Source organism: Myotis yumanensis, unplaced genomic scaffold (genome assembly GCF_028538775.1).
Source record: "Myotis yumanensis isolate MYYU_CA2020_CCGP unplaced genomic scaffold, mMyoYum1.0.hap1 SCAF_8, whole genome shotgun sequence".
Lineage (NCBI taxonomy): Eukaryota > Metazoa > Chordata > Mammalia > Chiroptera > Vespertilionidae > Myotis > Myotis yumanensis.
In genome coordinates this window covers 72,852,630-72,867,612 of record NW_027223759.1, presented here as the reverse complement: position 1 = coordinate 72,867,612, position 14,983 = coordinate 72,852,630, and the positions used below count along the sequence as shown (strand labels likewise).

The window sequence follows — 14,983 nt, the reverse complement described above, 5'->3', positions numbered from 1 at the left end:
GTAGTGTCACTGGGAAAATAGAGGTTATGTGAGCTGAAATAGTGGCTGAGCAGGCCTGCCATAGAATGTGTAGAGCAGCACTATCTAATAAAGCTTTTTGCATTGATGGAAATGTCTTGTAATCTCCACTTTCTATTATGATAGCCTTTAGCCACTTGTGTTTATGTAGCATTTAAAATGAGTCTAGTACAACTGAGAAACTGAATTTCTAATTTAATTAATTTGGTAGGACTTATTTTGCAACAAACCCCTTAGTTAAAAAACAGAAGTATGTATTTAATGAAAGTATGCACTTAAGAAGTTGCTATGTTGATTTTTTAAAAGGTTTTATACATTGCTCAGCAATGAAAATAAAGGAGCAGACAGTGGGTAATTATATTGATGAAGAGTGAAGGGTTTACAGAATGGTTGTGGTAAAAAAAGAGTGAAATGTTAAGCATACTCGCTAGAGAGTATTTGAACTGATGCATTTTGGGTTTTGAGTTTGATGTGGAAGTGAAGTCACAATGGGGATAATGACTTAAGAAGAATGGAAGCCCTGGCCAATATGGCTCCTTGGCCCAAACACTTGAGCCATACTAGAAATCGATTTGATTTCTAGTCAGGGGCATGTACCTGGGTTGCAGATTCAATCCCCAGCCCTGGTTGGGGTACGTGCAGAAGGCAATCAATTGATGTGTCTCTCACATAGATATTTTACTCTCCATGCCCCCTCCCTTCCAGTGTCTCTAAAATCAATGGAGAAAATATCCTCGGGTGAGGATTAACCCTCCCCCCCCCAAAAAAAAAGAAGAAGGGAAAGACTCAACGAAGGGTTGGTAATAGAGATACTAGGCATTAAATTGATAACATCAGGAATTAGTTATGTTATAAAATGATATACTGAGGTTTATTTTCATAGTGGGTCAAACTATTCTAGGTATTAAGTTCCAAGTCAGAAGCTTTGAAAAAAGATTGCTAATATCTAAAGTGGATGAGATCGATCATTCACAAAGGTCAAGGAACTGTGCTGGTATGTATGGTAGGTCAGAAGTCCGCAGGAGTGAAATTATGCAAGGTGATGGTAGGAATAGTGAAGAAGACAGTGGAACAAGTGCTGAAGTCCTCCTTAAGAGAGCCTAACTGGAAGAGAGGGTAGATGAAAGTAAAGGGAAGACATTAAGAGAATATAACATTGGACTCATACAGTTGCCAAATGTATGGAAAAGTGATGTGTAATAAAAGGATATTATTTTAGTAATTCTACTTCTGCTTTGGTTAGGTATTTGCCTCTCTGAGCTTTGCTTTGTTTGTCTAGTTCCTAACCTGTGTAGATACCTAATACATGTTTGTTCAGTAAATGCTAGACAAATGTGAATTTGTTCCAGTGTTCTGGAATTTTAGAACAAGGAATATTGCTTAAATACTATAATAAAGTGATTTGAGCCCTGGCCGGTGTCGCTCAGTGGTTAGAGTGTTGAACCATGCATTGAAGGGTCAAAGGTTCAATTCCTGGTGATGGGCTGCAGGTTTGATCCCCAGCATGGGGGGAGCAACCAGTCGATGTCTCTGACTCTGTCTCCCTTTCCCCTTCCACTCTCTAAAAATGAAAAAAATATCCTTGGGTGAGGATTAAAAAAAAGTGATTTGAAAATTAACAAGATGTACTGTTACTTTAATACAATTGTGTTTTCAAAGTATGGATTTAATTACCCAAATTTTAATGTTGTATTTCAAAAGGTGATGTAGGAAATTAATTATATAACCTTTAACATAAATTGGCAAATGGTAATTTCTTAATGGGTTATTTAAGGTAACTAGGATATTTGGGGCACTATTCTTGATTCTTAGAGGCTTGTAAGAGGATATTGCAAAATTGATGCATATCTTTCAAACTTTTCAGTGATTATTACAACTCTAATCTCTGGCAACTTTTTAAAATTTTTTTAAAATATATTTTTATTGATTTCAGAGAGGAAGGGAGAGAGAATCATTGATCGGTTGCCTCCTGCATGGCCCTCACCAGGGATTGAGCTCATCACCCAGACATGTGCCCTGACTGGGAATTGAACCTGCGACTTCTTAGTGCATGGGTAGACGCTCAACCAGTGAGCCACACTGGCCGGGCTGGTAACTAGTTATTTTGGTTTTCCTTTCATTAGCATATTAGGCTTTTGAGGAAGTAATTGTAGCAGGTTAACTTTGGGCAGGATAGGTAAAGAAGTCTTCAGTGATTTAAGGTAAAAATTTCTAGATATTGCTAAATGAGCAGGAGGAGAAGAATGAAAGCAAAAAACTTGATTTTGGTAAAACGAAAACAAAAAACCTATGGGGACAAAAGTTTTAAACGTTTAGCCATATTTTCCTAAAACAAAAGTGGTTGGAAAAGGGAGAGGGAGAGAATACAGGTTTTATTTTGGGTGACTGTTTTAGAACTCAGATGAATTTGGAAAAGCGCCTAGGATTAATATTAGTAGATCCAGAATTGGCAGCTAACTATGCAGACACTAGTATAAGTATGTTACAGACCTTATCTCATTTAAACTCACTATAATCTTGTTATTTTTTTGTTAATCCTCACCTGAGGATATTTTTTCCATTGATTTTTTTTTTTTAGGGAGAATGGAAGGGAGGGGGGAAAGACACACATTGATTGATTGCCTCCAGCATGCCCCTCGTTCGGGGCCAGGACCAAGCCTACAACCGAGTACGTGGTGCCCTTAACCAGAATTAAACCCGAGATCCTTCAGTCTGCAGGCCAGCACTCTAACCATTGAGCAAAACGCCTGGGGCTACTCACTATAATCTTTTCTTTTTTCAAATACAAGCAAAAGTTTATTTAATTTAGAAAGTCAAAGGTAGAAAAAGTGAGCCATCTAGGCTGCATGGGCTCAGGAAACAAGTTACAGAGGCAAAAGAAGGTCCCTTGGAACTTAGGAGAAAGAAAGCAAGGGCCTAGGGAAAGGAGATGGGGAAAGGCTGGGGCATGCTTCAAAGAGAAAGAAAATGCTGAGAGAAGGAAGTGGGGAAAGGCATGGGCCTGCTCCAGAGAGAGGGGGAGAGAGAGGGAGAGAGAACAAATGCCTCACTATAATCTTTTTGAGTAAGGAATTATTCCCTTTTTAAGGATGAGAAAGCTAAGGGCCAGGAAAAGAAAGTAACTTGTTCAAGAGTTATAAAACCTAAAAAATAAAATAAATTTGCATTGTTTTGTACACAAACCTTACATTTCAATAATTTTAACAGATGTATTCACCTGTGTAACAACAGCTCAATCAAGATATAGATCACTTCCATTATTCCAGAAACTTCCCTTGAAGGTTATACAAGTCCTAAGAGACATTTTGGACATCAGTCTGACTTTTTCCAACTACACCTCTACATTATTTGCATGAAAAAGGAGATGGAATCTGTTATAGATAAGCAGTCTGTGAGTAACAGAGCTAATAGCTGATGTGTAATAGCTGATGCAAAGCCAAGTTTTCAAGGTTGAAAAAGCAAAAGTAAAACTTCAAAAGACATATTTAGGCAGATTTAACTTTGTTCCTCTTCATAGTTCATTGAGATTATTACTGCTTTGTAAACTAGTTTTATCTTTGAATTTTATTTTAATACTCTTACATATTAAAACAGTTTATTGAGTGCTTTCTATGTACCAGACACTATGATAGGTGTCTTCCATACATTCCCATTTGCTATATCAGTTATTTGAGATAATTCCCTTTATTATTTTCATTTTACAAATAAGAAAACTAAGTCCCAGAGAGCTCACACAGCTTCAGGATTTGAACCTACGTCTAATATTAGAAACCAAACTCTTAATCTGATGATTTTCTCTGGATTATTTTGTAATACTAAATTATACTTGGTACTTTGATTTTTAGAAGGCAATACACTTACTATCTATCTAGTAAATATGTAATATTTTTTCAACTGTTGACTTCAAACCCAGTCAGTGTGTCTTTGCTTACAATCTGCCAAGTTCTGTACTAGGCAGTGATTACATAAAGATGAAAATAGCCCGGCTGGTATGCTCAGTGGTTGAGCTTCGACTTCTGAACCAGTAGGTCAGGGTTTGATTCCCAGTCAGGGCACATGCCCGGGTTGTAGGTTCAATCCCCAGTGTGGGGTATACAGGAGTTAGCCAATGACTGTTTCTCATCATTGGTGTTTCTCTCTCTCCCTTCCTCTCTGAAATCAATATACATTTCTTTAAACAAAAAGATGAAAATATAGTAATCTCAAGGAGATTGGATGAATTGGAAAACATATGACATTTATCTTTCTCTGTCTGACTTATTTCACCTTAGCACAATGCCCTCTAGGTCCATTCATGTTGTCACAGATGTTAAGATTTCATTCTTTTTTCTTAATCATCTAAGGATATGTTTATTGATTAGAGAGAGAGAGAGAAATATAGATTTGTTACCTCCTGTACACTCCCTGACCAGGACTAAACCCAAAACTTAGGTATGTGTCCTAATAGGGAATCAAACCTGCAACCTTTTAGTGTACAGGATATTGTTCCAACCAACTGAGCCACCTGGGCAAGGCAAGATTTCTTTCTTTCTTTCTTTTCTTCCTTCTCTTTTTTTTCTTTCTTTCCTTTCTTCTTTCTTTATGGCTGAATACTGTTCTATTGTATATATGTGCCACAACTTTTTATCCACTCGTCTATTGATGGGCACTGGTGTCACTTTCATATCTTGGCTATCTGTTTACACTAATAAAAGACAAACATGCAAATTAACCATACCTTTGCTATGCCTTAAGCCACGCCCACCAGCCAGTCAGAGTGACTATATGCAAATTAACCCAACCAAGATGGCAGCCAGCAGCCACAGAGCTGGAGCAAGCAGGATTCTTGGTTGCCCCAATGATGGAGGAAGCCAAACTTCCCGCTTGCCGCGGCAGGCTCTGAGCTCCACTCAAAGCAACAAAATTTCAATTATAGAAGGTAAATAAACCCCAGATACCTGCTTTCAGCCGGCCGTGGCCACGGAGCTGGAGCGAGCAGGAGGCTTCACTCTCGCCCACCCTGGCCGGCTCTGAGCTCCTCTCAAGGCTACAAACTTTCAATTATAGAAGGTAAATAAATCCCAGAATAAAAGAAAAAAAAGAAGCTGGGAGCTTCTGTCGCCGGGGGGCTTGGCCAGCCTGAAAATGCCCTCAGCCCCTCACCCAGACTGGCCAGGCACCACAGTGGGGACCCCCACGCTAAAGGGGGTGTGGCCAGCCTGAAAACAGCCATCAGCCCCTCACCCAGGCTGGCCAAACCTCCATGGGGTGAGGGTCCCCACTGGTTGGGGGGGCTTGACCAACCTGCAAACAGCCATCGGCCCCTCACTCAGGCTGGCCAGGCACCCCAGTGAGGACCCCCACCCTGAAAGGGATGTGACCAGCCTGCAAACAGCCATCAGCCCCTCATCCAGGCTGGCCAGGCACCCCAGCGGGACCCCCACCCTGATCCGGGACACCCTTCAGGGCAAACCAGCCGGCCCCCACCCATGCACCAGGCTTCTGTCCTATATATAAAAGGGTAATATGCAAACTGACCCTAACAGTAGAACGACCGGGAATGACTGCTCACTATGACACACACTGACCACCAGGGGGCAGACGCTCAATGCAGGAGCTGTCCCCTGCTGGTCAGTGCACTCCCACAGAGGGAGCTCTGCTCAGCCACAAGCCAGGCTGACGGCTGCCAGTACAGCGGTGGTGGTGGGAGCCTCTCCTGCCTCAGCAGCACTAAGGATGTCAGACTGCAGCTTCGGCCTGCTCCCCGCTAGCAAGTGGACATCCCCCGAGGGCTGCCGGGCTGCCAGAGGGATGTCTGACTGCCAGCTTGGGCCCGATCCCCCAGGGAGGGGGCCTAAGCCAGCAGGTGGACATCCTCTGAGGGGTCCCAGACTGCAAGAGGGCATAAGCCGGGCTGAGGGACCCCCCTGAGTGCACAAATTTTTGTGCACTGGGCCTCTACTATATATTTAAAAGACTAAGTGACCGTTCGACTATTCGACTGGTAATTATGATGCGCACTGACCACCAGGGGGGCAGATGCTCAACGCACAGGCATGGAAACATGGAACAGACTGATGAATCTCAGAGGGAAGCAGGGAGGGCGGGAAGAGATTAACTAAAGATCTTATATGCATACTTGAATCTGAAGTAACAACTAACTTCACAGGGTAGTTTAAAGGATCAAGTGAGATAATATGTATAAGAGTAAAGTTCTAAAGTATGAAGTAAGATTTACAGATTAGTATACTAACAACTACAGTGAATTTGATTAATTCTATGTGAGAGGCATTTATGATAAAAGTGTTTAGGTAGCTAGGGAATAATTCAGTGATTTTACTATGGAAAATGGTATGGGGTTACATCGGTTGGTTACTAAAAGTTTTATGGAAAGGGTGACATTTAAGGTGGACAGATTCAAGTTCTCAAGATGGCAGAATAGGTCAATGCTGAATTGGCTCCTCCCATGATCACATTAAAATTACAACTGAATTACAGAACAACCACCCCTGAAAACTAACTGAAGACTAGCTGAACAGAAGTCTTATACTAAGTATATAGAGAAGAAGCTATGTTGAGATGGGTAAAAGGGGCAGAGACACAGATGGGCGGCTTAACCCACATTCACCTGTGGTGGTTAAGAATTGGGAGGGCCCAGCCAGCATGGTTCAGTGGTTGAGCATCGATCTATGAACCAGGACATCAGGGTTTGATTCCCGGTCAGGGCACATGCCTGGGTTATGGGCTTGATCCCCAGTGGGAGGTGTGCCTTTTGACCTTTGTGTGTTAGTTGACTGCCTTTGTTGGTAAATTTTTTCTTCTCTTCTCTTAAAAAAGTCTCTTTAACATTTCTAGTAATATTGGAATCTCATCATTGATATTTCTATCTCTCTCTTCTTCTCTGAAATCAATGAAAATATATTTAAAAAAAAAAAAAAGAATCAGGAGGCTACGGAGATCCTCTCTAAGGAACGAGGGGTTTCAGTCCCACACCAGGCTCCCTAGTCTGGAGCAGTTTTGCTGGAAAGAGGAGTCCTCATAATAATTGTCTCCGAAAATCAGCAGGAACTCAGTCTGGGTGAGACAGAGGGCTGCAGACCCAGGCGTCTTCTTAAAGGACAGCCCTCTGTGCATAGTGCATAGAATCACTGCTCAGAAACACTCACCCTAAGCTACAGTGAAGAGACTGCAGCTGGAAAAGTGCCCTGGACATAAAGGGAGGAACTGAAAGTGCAGAGTTCCAAACAACATGAACCTAAAGAGGCCCAGTCATTATAATTAAAATGCCAAAGGTTAAAGACAAAGAATCTTAAAAGCAGCAAGAGAAAAGTAGTTAGTTACCTAATAACTTATAGGTGCTCTCATAAGACTGTTAACTGATTTCTCTCCAAAAACTTTGCAGGCCAAAGGAATTGGTACAAAATATTCAAATTGATGAAAAGCAAGGACCTACAACCAAGATTACCCAGCAAAGCTATCATTTAGAATAGCAGGAGAGATAAAGAGCTTCCCAGGCAGGAAAAAGCTGAAGGAGTTCATCACCATCAAAACAGTATTACTAGCCCTAGCTGGTTTGGCTCAGTAGATAGGGTGTCAGCCTGCAGACTGAAGGGTCCTGAGTTTGATTCCATTCAAGGGCACATGCCCAGGTTTCGGGCTCACTCCCCAGTGGGGGGCATGCAGGAGGCAGCAGATCAACAATTCTCTTTCTCCCTCTCCCTCCCTCTCTGAAATAAATAAAAATATATTTTTTAAAAAAAGACAAAACAAGAAAAACCCAGTATTACTAGAAATGTTAAAGAGACTTCTTTAAGAGAAGAGAAGAAAAAATTTACCGACAAAGGCAGTCAACTAACACACAAAGGTCAAAAGGCAAAATTAAGAAGATCATGTGTAATTACAACAATAAATTAAGGGTTATACACAAACACAGAAGAAGTAAAAAGTAATGACAAAAACATAAATGTGGAAGGGGTGAATAAAAATGGTAGTGATTTTAGAATGTGTTGGAATTTAAGCGATTGTCAACTTAATATAGACTGCTATAAACATAGCTTGTATATGAAGCACCTGGTAACCACAAACCAAAAGTCTACAAGAGCTATACAAGAAAGCAAGAGAAGAATCCAAACAACACTACAGAAATTATCACCATACAAGAGAAGAGAGGAAGAGATAAGAAAAGGAACAGAGAATTACAAAAATAATTAGAAAACGATAAAATGGCAATAGTTACATACCTATCAATAATAACTTCTTTGTTATTAATCCTCACCCAAGGATATTTTTCCATTGATTTTTAGAGAGACTGGAAGGGGAGGGGGAGAGACAGAGAAACATTGATGTGAGAGAGATCTATTGGTTGTCTCCTGCACATGCCCCAGAGCCTGTAACCGAGGATTGTGCCCTTGACCAGAATCAAACCTGGAAACCCTCTGGGGGCCAATGCTCTATCCACTGAAACAAAACGTCTAGGGCAGTGGTTCTCAACCTTCCTAATGCTGTGACCCTTTAATACAGTTCACCATGTGGTGACCCCCAACCATAAAGTTATTTTCTTTGCTACTTCATAACTGTAATTTTGCTACTGTTATGAATTGTAATGTAAATATCTGATATGCAGGATGTATTTTCATTGTTACAAATTAAACATAATTAAAGCATAGTGATTAATCACAAAAACAATATGTAATTAGATATGTGTTTTCCAGTGGTCTTAGGGACCCCTGTGAAAGGGTCGTTCAACCCCCAAAGAGATTGCGACCCACAGGTTGAGAACTGCTGGTCTAGGGCAATAATCACTTAAATGTAAATGGATTAAATGTTTTAGTTGAAAGATTAATTGATAAAGAAGAACTGGCACATATTTACAATGGAATATTACTGGGCCATAAAAATGAATGAAACCTTAACTATTTGTGACAAAATGGATGGACCTGGAGGGTATTATGCTGGTGAAATAAGTCAGAGAAAGAAAAATACCATATGATTTTACTTTTATGTGGAATCTAAACAAAATAAATGAACAAATAAAACAGAAAACAAACTCAGATACAGAGAACAAACTTATGGTTGCCAGATGGGAGGAGAGGTTAGGGGACTGGATGAAAAAGGTGAAGGGATTATACTAAGTACAAATTGGCAGTTACAAAATCATCACTGAGATTTATAGTATAGCGTAGGGATTATAGTCAACAATATTGTAATAATGGTATGTGGTGTCAGGTGGGTACATGACTTTGTCTAACCACTATGTTGTTCACCTGAAATCAATATAATATTTAATATGAACTATAGTTGAATATTTTTTTTAAAAAAAGGTGGGCAGATTCCAATACAGTGTTGGTGTTTGAAGAAGGGATAAGATTAAATTATGATTTGTTAATTGAGATAACTTACTGCTCTGCTTTGGATAAGGGCATTACCTTATTTATAAACTAGAGGCCCACTGCACAAAGAGATTCGTGCAATAGGCCATCCTTCCCCTGGCTGCCGGCACCGATTTTCCTCCGGCACCCAGGACCCAGGCCTTTGCTCTTGCTACAGCGGAGAAGCCAAGCTTCTTTAGTCTTCAGTCGCCTTCAGTCTTCAGTCTTCGCTCCGGGTCTGCGTATGCAAATTAACCACCATCTTTATTGGGTTAATTTGCATACTCTCCTGATTGGCTGGTGGGCGTAGCAAAGTAACACCAATTTGCATGTTTCTCCTTTATTAGTGTAGACTAGAGGCCCGGTGCACAAAAATTGGTGCACTCGGGGGGGGGGGGGGTCCCCCAGCCCGGCCTGTGCCCTCTCCCAGTCTGGGACCCCTCGGGAGATAACGACCTGCTGGCTTAGGTCTGCTCCAGGGTGGCAGAGGGCAGGCCCAATCCCTAGGTGCAGCCCCTGGTCAGGCTCAGAGCAGGGCTGATTGGGGAGTTGGGGCGCCGCCCCCTCATGCACAGAGCAGGGCGGATCGGGAGGTTGCAATGCCACCCTCAGTCACGCTCAGGGTAGACTGATTGGGGGGTTGGGGCACCGCCCCCTGTTACACTCAAGGCAGGGTCGATGGGGAGGTTGCGGTGCCACCCCCGTCACGCACAGAGCAGGGCCGATCAAGGGGTTGGGGCGCTGCCCCCTGTCACTCACAGAGCAGGGCCAATCAGGGGGTTGGGGCGCTGCCCCCTGTCACTAACAGAGCAGGGTCCATCAGGGGGGTTGGGGCACTGCCCCCTGTCACTCACAGAGCAGGGCCCATCAGGGGGTTGAGGAGCTCCCCCCTGTCACTCACAGAGTAGGGCCAATAGGGGAGTTGGGGCACCGCCCCCTGTCACACACAGAGCAGGGCGGATCAGGGGGTTGGGGCGCTGCACCCTGTCACACTCAGGGCAGGGCCAATGGGGAGGTTATGGCTCTACCCTGTCACACACAGAGCAAGGCCCGTGGAGGGGGGTTGGGGCGCCACCCTCTATCACCCACAGAACAGGGCCGATCAGGGGGTTGGGGTGCCGCCACTGTCACACTCAGGGCAGGGCCAATGGAGAGGGTATGGCTCTACCCTGTCACACACAGAGCCGCAGGGCAATCGGGGGATTGGGGAGCTCCCCCCCTATCAGGCACAGAGCAGGGCTGATCAGGGGGTTTGGGCGCTGCCCCCTGTCACGCTGATCCCGGTGCCGGGAGGCATATTACCCTTTTACTATATAGGATAGAGGCCTGGTGCATGGGTGGGGGCTGGCTGGTTTGCCCTGAAGGGTGTCCCGGATCAGGGTGGGGGTCCCCACTGGGGTGCCTGGCCAGGCTGGCTGAGGGGCTGAGGGGTGTTTTCCTGCTGGCAGTTGACTAAAAGCTCCCAACCGCTCCTTGTTTTCTTTTTTTTTTTTTTATTCTGGGCCAGCTTTAGCTCTGAGGCCTCGCTGCTGAAAACATGGATACAATGTTGTGGTCCCGGGCTGACTGAAAGCCAGTTTTGTTTAGCTTCTTATTTGCAACATAGTAATAGTTGCTTAGCGTTGCAGTTGAGAGTCCTGCAAGTGAGGCGGGGAATGTTGGAGTCTGCAGTCCCTGGAGGAAGCAAACCTCCCTGTTCGCTTCAGTGCATGGCTGCCGGCCGCCATCTTGGCTGACAGTTAATTTGCATAAGGATACGCTGATTAGCCAATGGGAAGGGTAGCGGTCGTACGCCAATTACCATGTTTCTCTTTTATTAGTGTAGATTAGAGCTTGAATGGGAGAGGAAGGGCTGGTTTCGGCTATTTGAAATTTTTATCAGAAAAGGTACCAGGCTTTTGCTGTTGTTTATTCTCTTAAGCACATTTGAAGTTATAGAAGACTAGGGGCCCATAGTGCACCTTGAAAGGAACTGTGGGCCACGAGACTGTGGTGGGCATAGGGATGGGTCTTGGCCCATCCTCCACCCCCCTGCTTGGCCCCTCCTACCGCGGACCCCAGTCCCCTGTGTGCTGGCAGCCCTGCTCCCACTGCCGCCACTCCCATGTGCTGATGGCACCTACCCTGCTCACACCCGCTGACGGCACCAAGCGATTGGGGCCAGCGCCAGCAGTGGGTATGAGTGGCGGCTCCAGCGCCAGCAGCAGGTGGGAGCGTGCAGGAGCAAAGAATTTTCAGTAACCACCAGAGGTTCGCCCCGATGGCAGCGACCGGCACACTCCTTGGTCTGGTGCTCTTGCTCACCTGCTCCACCATCCCACCACAGTCGACACCTGCCTTTTTCCATGCTCGCCCCCTGGTGGTCAGCGCACATCATAGCGACTGGTTGTTCGGTTGTTCGCCGTTCAGTCTTTTTGCATATTAGCCTTTTATTACATAGGATTTTATCCACAGGACTTCTGAGATCTAGTTCAAATTATGAGATCAGGTGTTGCCTTTCTCTTGTCCTTTGTTTTCACAGGGCCTGCCTCAGTGTGGGTTCTCCCAAAATATTCAGATGGGTCAGTGAATAAGAGAAAAAGAAAGAGAATAAATGAATGAATGAATGGTTGAAAAGAAAGAATCAGAGAGGTCTTGAAACTTGTCCATATATTGAGTAGTCTCCTGACTGCTATAGTCTCTCCCCTTTTTAATTCACCACAGTTTATACATTACTATAATTTGAAATCTTACCTCCTGAGATTTATTAACCATAGTTATAAACTGTCATACCAACTAAATAAAGTTGATGTTTCAAAAATCCCTATACTGTCTTTATAAGATTTCTATAAACAGCCTCCTTTAAAAATGAGAAATATTTGCTTTATATATTTTAAGTAGATATGGCTATTAATATAGATTTAGATAGGCTTATATTTTATTGGACCTTGTATATAAGTTATTAATAAGTAATGAGAATTAACAAGAATCCTTTCTTGTTTTCTGACCTTTTTTTTTTAAAGCATCTTGTTCTTGTTTTATTCAGGTTACTTTAAGTATACCATTTTGACCCTTAATTGTCTCCATTTCTACCAGGGTTACTTGAATTGGTTTATTTTCTTTTCTTTGGATCTTTTCCCAAATATCTGTTGCCTTTGGTTTTCCATTAATATTTTGAGATGAAGAATTAAGTTAATAAGTAATGGTATCTGGCTTGGTTTTCTCTAAAGTTAAGTAGACCTGGGGCAGGCCTCTCCCTTAAAAGGGAAGGGGCTATGGATGCATTCAGCATAAGTAGGCAAAGTGTTTCAATGTAGTGATTACTCAATGTAGGTTGTGGGTAGGTTGGGAACCACATGCTGTTTCTAAAATTATTAACCTGATGATTGCCACTTGCCCTTTTTCTGTTGTTTATATTTGATGAAGAGGTGGTTCTTCTTTCGGCCTCCGTGAAAAAAATGTGGAGAGATACCTATCTTATCTTGGTTTGTGATTTTCTCTCTTAATTTCTCTGCTAATTTGCTCCCATCTGATTGATTTCTCTGCTAATTTGTTTCCATATACCTGCCTTGAATTTCTCAATTTCTGATCACCAATATCACCCTTTCTTATATTCCAACCTTTTTATGCCTTCATTCTTTTTTAAAAAGATATTTTTATTGATTTCAGAGAGGAAGGGAGAAAGATGAGAGAGAAACAACAATGATGAGAGAGAATCATTGATTGGCTGCCTCCTGCACTTCCCACACTGAGGATCAAGCCTGCAACCCTGGCATGTGCCCTGACCGAGAATTGAACTGTGACCTGGTTCATAGATTGATGTTCAACCACTAAGCCACGCCGGCTGGGCACCTTCATTCTTTTGTAAATGTTCATCGTCATCTCATTGTTATGTTGGGGAAATAAAAGAAACGTAAGTGTTCTCACTTCTGTGCCTTGAGCAATGGACTGTTTTCAAAGTTCCATCTTCAGTACAATATCTGATCCAGATGTGTGTGTGTGTGTGTGTGTGTGTGTGTGTGTGTGTTTCTCATATGAGTTTGGAAGAATGAATAATCCCCCTTGTTATGGTTTTTTTAAAATGAAGTGTTTTGTGTGTGTTTTTGGCCGGTGGGGGTTACTAATGTGCTGGAAAGGGTGTCTTTAATAACATACATGTCTTTAGTGTAAGCTTAGGCTGAAATCCAGGCAGGCATTGCCATATTTTAACGTTATAATCTTGGGCAGGTTACATAGCCTTTTGTATGCTAATTTACGCATCTATAGTATTGGCAGAAGCACTTATAACCTTCATAGAGTTATTTTGGGAATCAAATTATACTTAAGCCTGGCATATAGAAAGTCTTTAAAACGTATCTACTCTTGGTCTTATTAAATTGCTTCTATTCAGAAAAATGTTATACATTTTAGATAGCTCTTTTCTTACAGAACAGATAAGTTTCTGCAATATTGTTTATGCAGTAGCTTATCCTATATAATAAAAGGCTAATATGCAATTCAACCGAACGGCAGAACAACTAGTCGCTATGATGTGCATTGACCACCAGGGAGCAGATGCTCAATGCAGGAGCTTCCCCCCGGTGGTCAGTGCACTCCCACAGGGGGAGCACTGCTTATCCAGAAGCCGGGCTCATGATGGCGAGCGCAGCAGGAGTGGTGGGAGCCTCTCCCACCTCCGCAGCAGCGCTAAGGATGTCTGACTGACGGCTTAGGCCTAAGCCATCAGTCGGACATCCCCCGAGGGCTCCCGGACTGCGAGAAGGCACAGGCCGGGCTGAGGGACACCCCATCCCTCCCCCCGCCTGAGTGCACAAATTTTGTGCACTGGGCCTATAGTTATAAAATAAAATTTTATGTTTTACAAGTTTGGAAATTTCTTATCTTTAATATCATTAAGTTCAAAATATTTTCTGATTCCCATGTGATTTAATTTTTTACCCAAGATTATTTAGTAAGCTATTGTTTAATTCTGGAGACTTGGGTATTTTCTTGTTATCTTTTGCTTATTTTTTAGTTCCACTGTGATTTCTTCAGTGATCTGAAATTTGTTTGCAAGGTTTTCTTTATCTTGCAATAATACATCTGATCAGTTTGGGTAAATGTGTTCTGTGCAGTTGGGAAGAACTTGCATGTACTCTTACTATATGTATTGCTTAAGAAAAATTTGCCCACTCCAGAATTATAAAGTCAGATGGCCCAGTTCCTTTAGAGGACAATTCTTGGGCTTTGGTATGATGGTAAAAGCCACAACTGCCATGCTTGGGGGAGGGGAGAAGAGGGCCCTACTTTTCTCAGGTAGCCCAAATGCTGTTTCTAAAATTATTAACCTGGTGATCGCCACTTGCTCTTTTTCTGCTGTTTGTATTTGTAGAGATTGGTTCTATTTTGGGACACTCTTTCAACTCTTAGGCCAGTTATAGTTTTGCCCATTAGTCTTCATTTTCTGTTTGCTTGGCATTTTAATAGTCACCCAAGTTGATAGTTGAGGTTCTTCTCACATATTTTTCAAGCATGTATTAGGTCCCAGGTATACACATAGCCTTCTAGTTTTTCTAGTATGGGAACTTTTCAAATCCCCTTTTTCCCAAATATATTTCTCAGCTTCTTTCTTTCCAGGCTTTCCTGTTTGGCTATTGCTA

General features: G+C 42.7%; 1 protein-coding gene across 2 annotated transcripts in view; it reads left to right on the top strand.

The window, feature by feature from the left end:
- The window catches only part of SPOPL (speckle type BTB/POZ protein like), a 63,425-nt gene that overhangs the window by 15,077 nt on the left and 33,365 nt on the right, over positions 1-14,983 (top strand). The window lies entirely within an intron of this gene.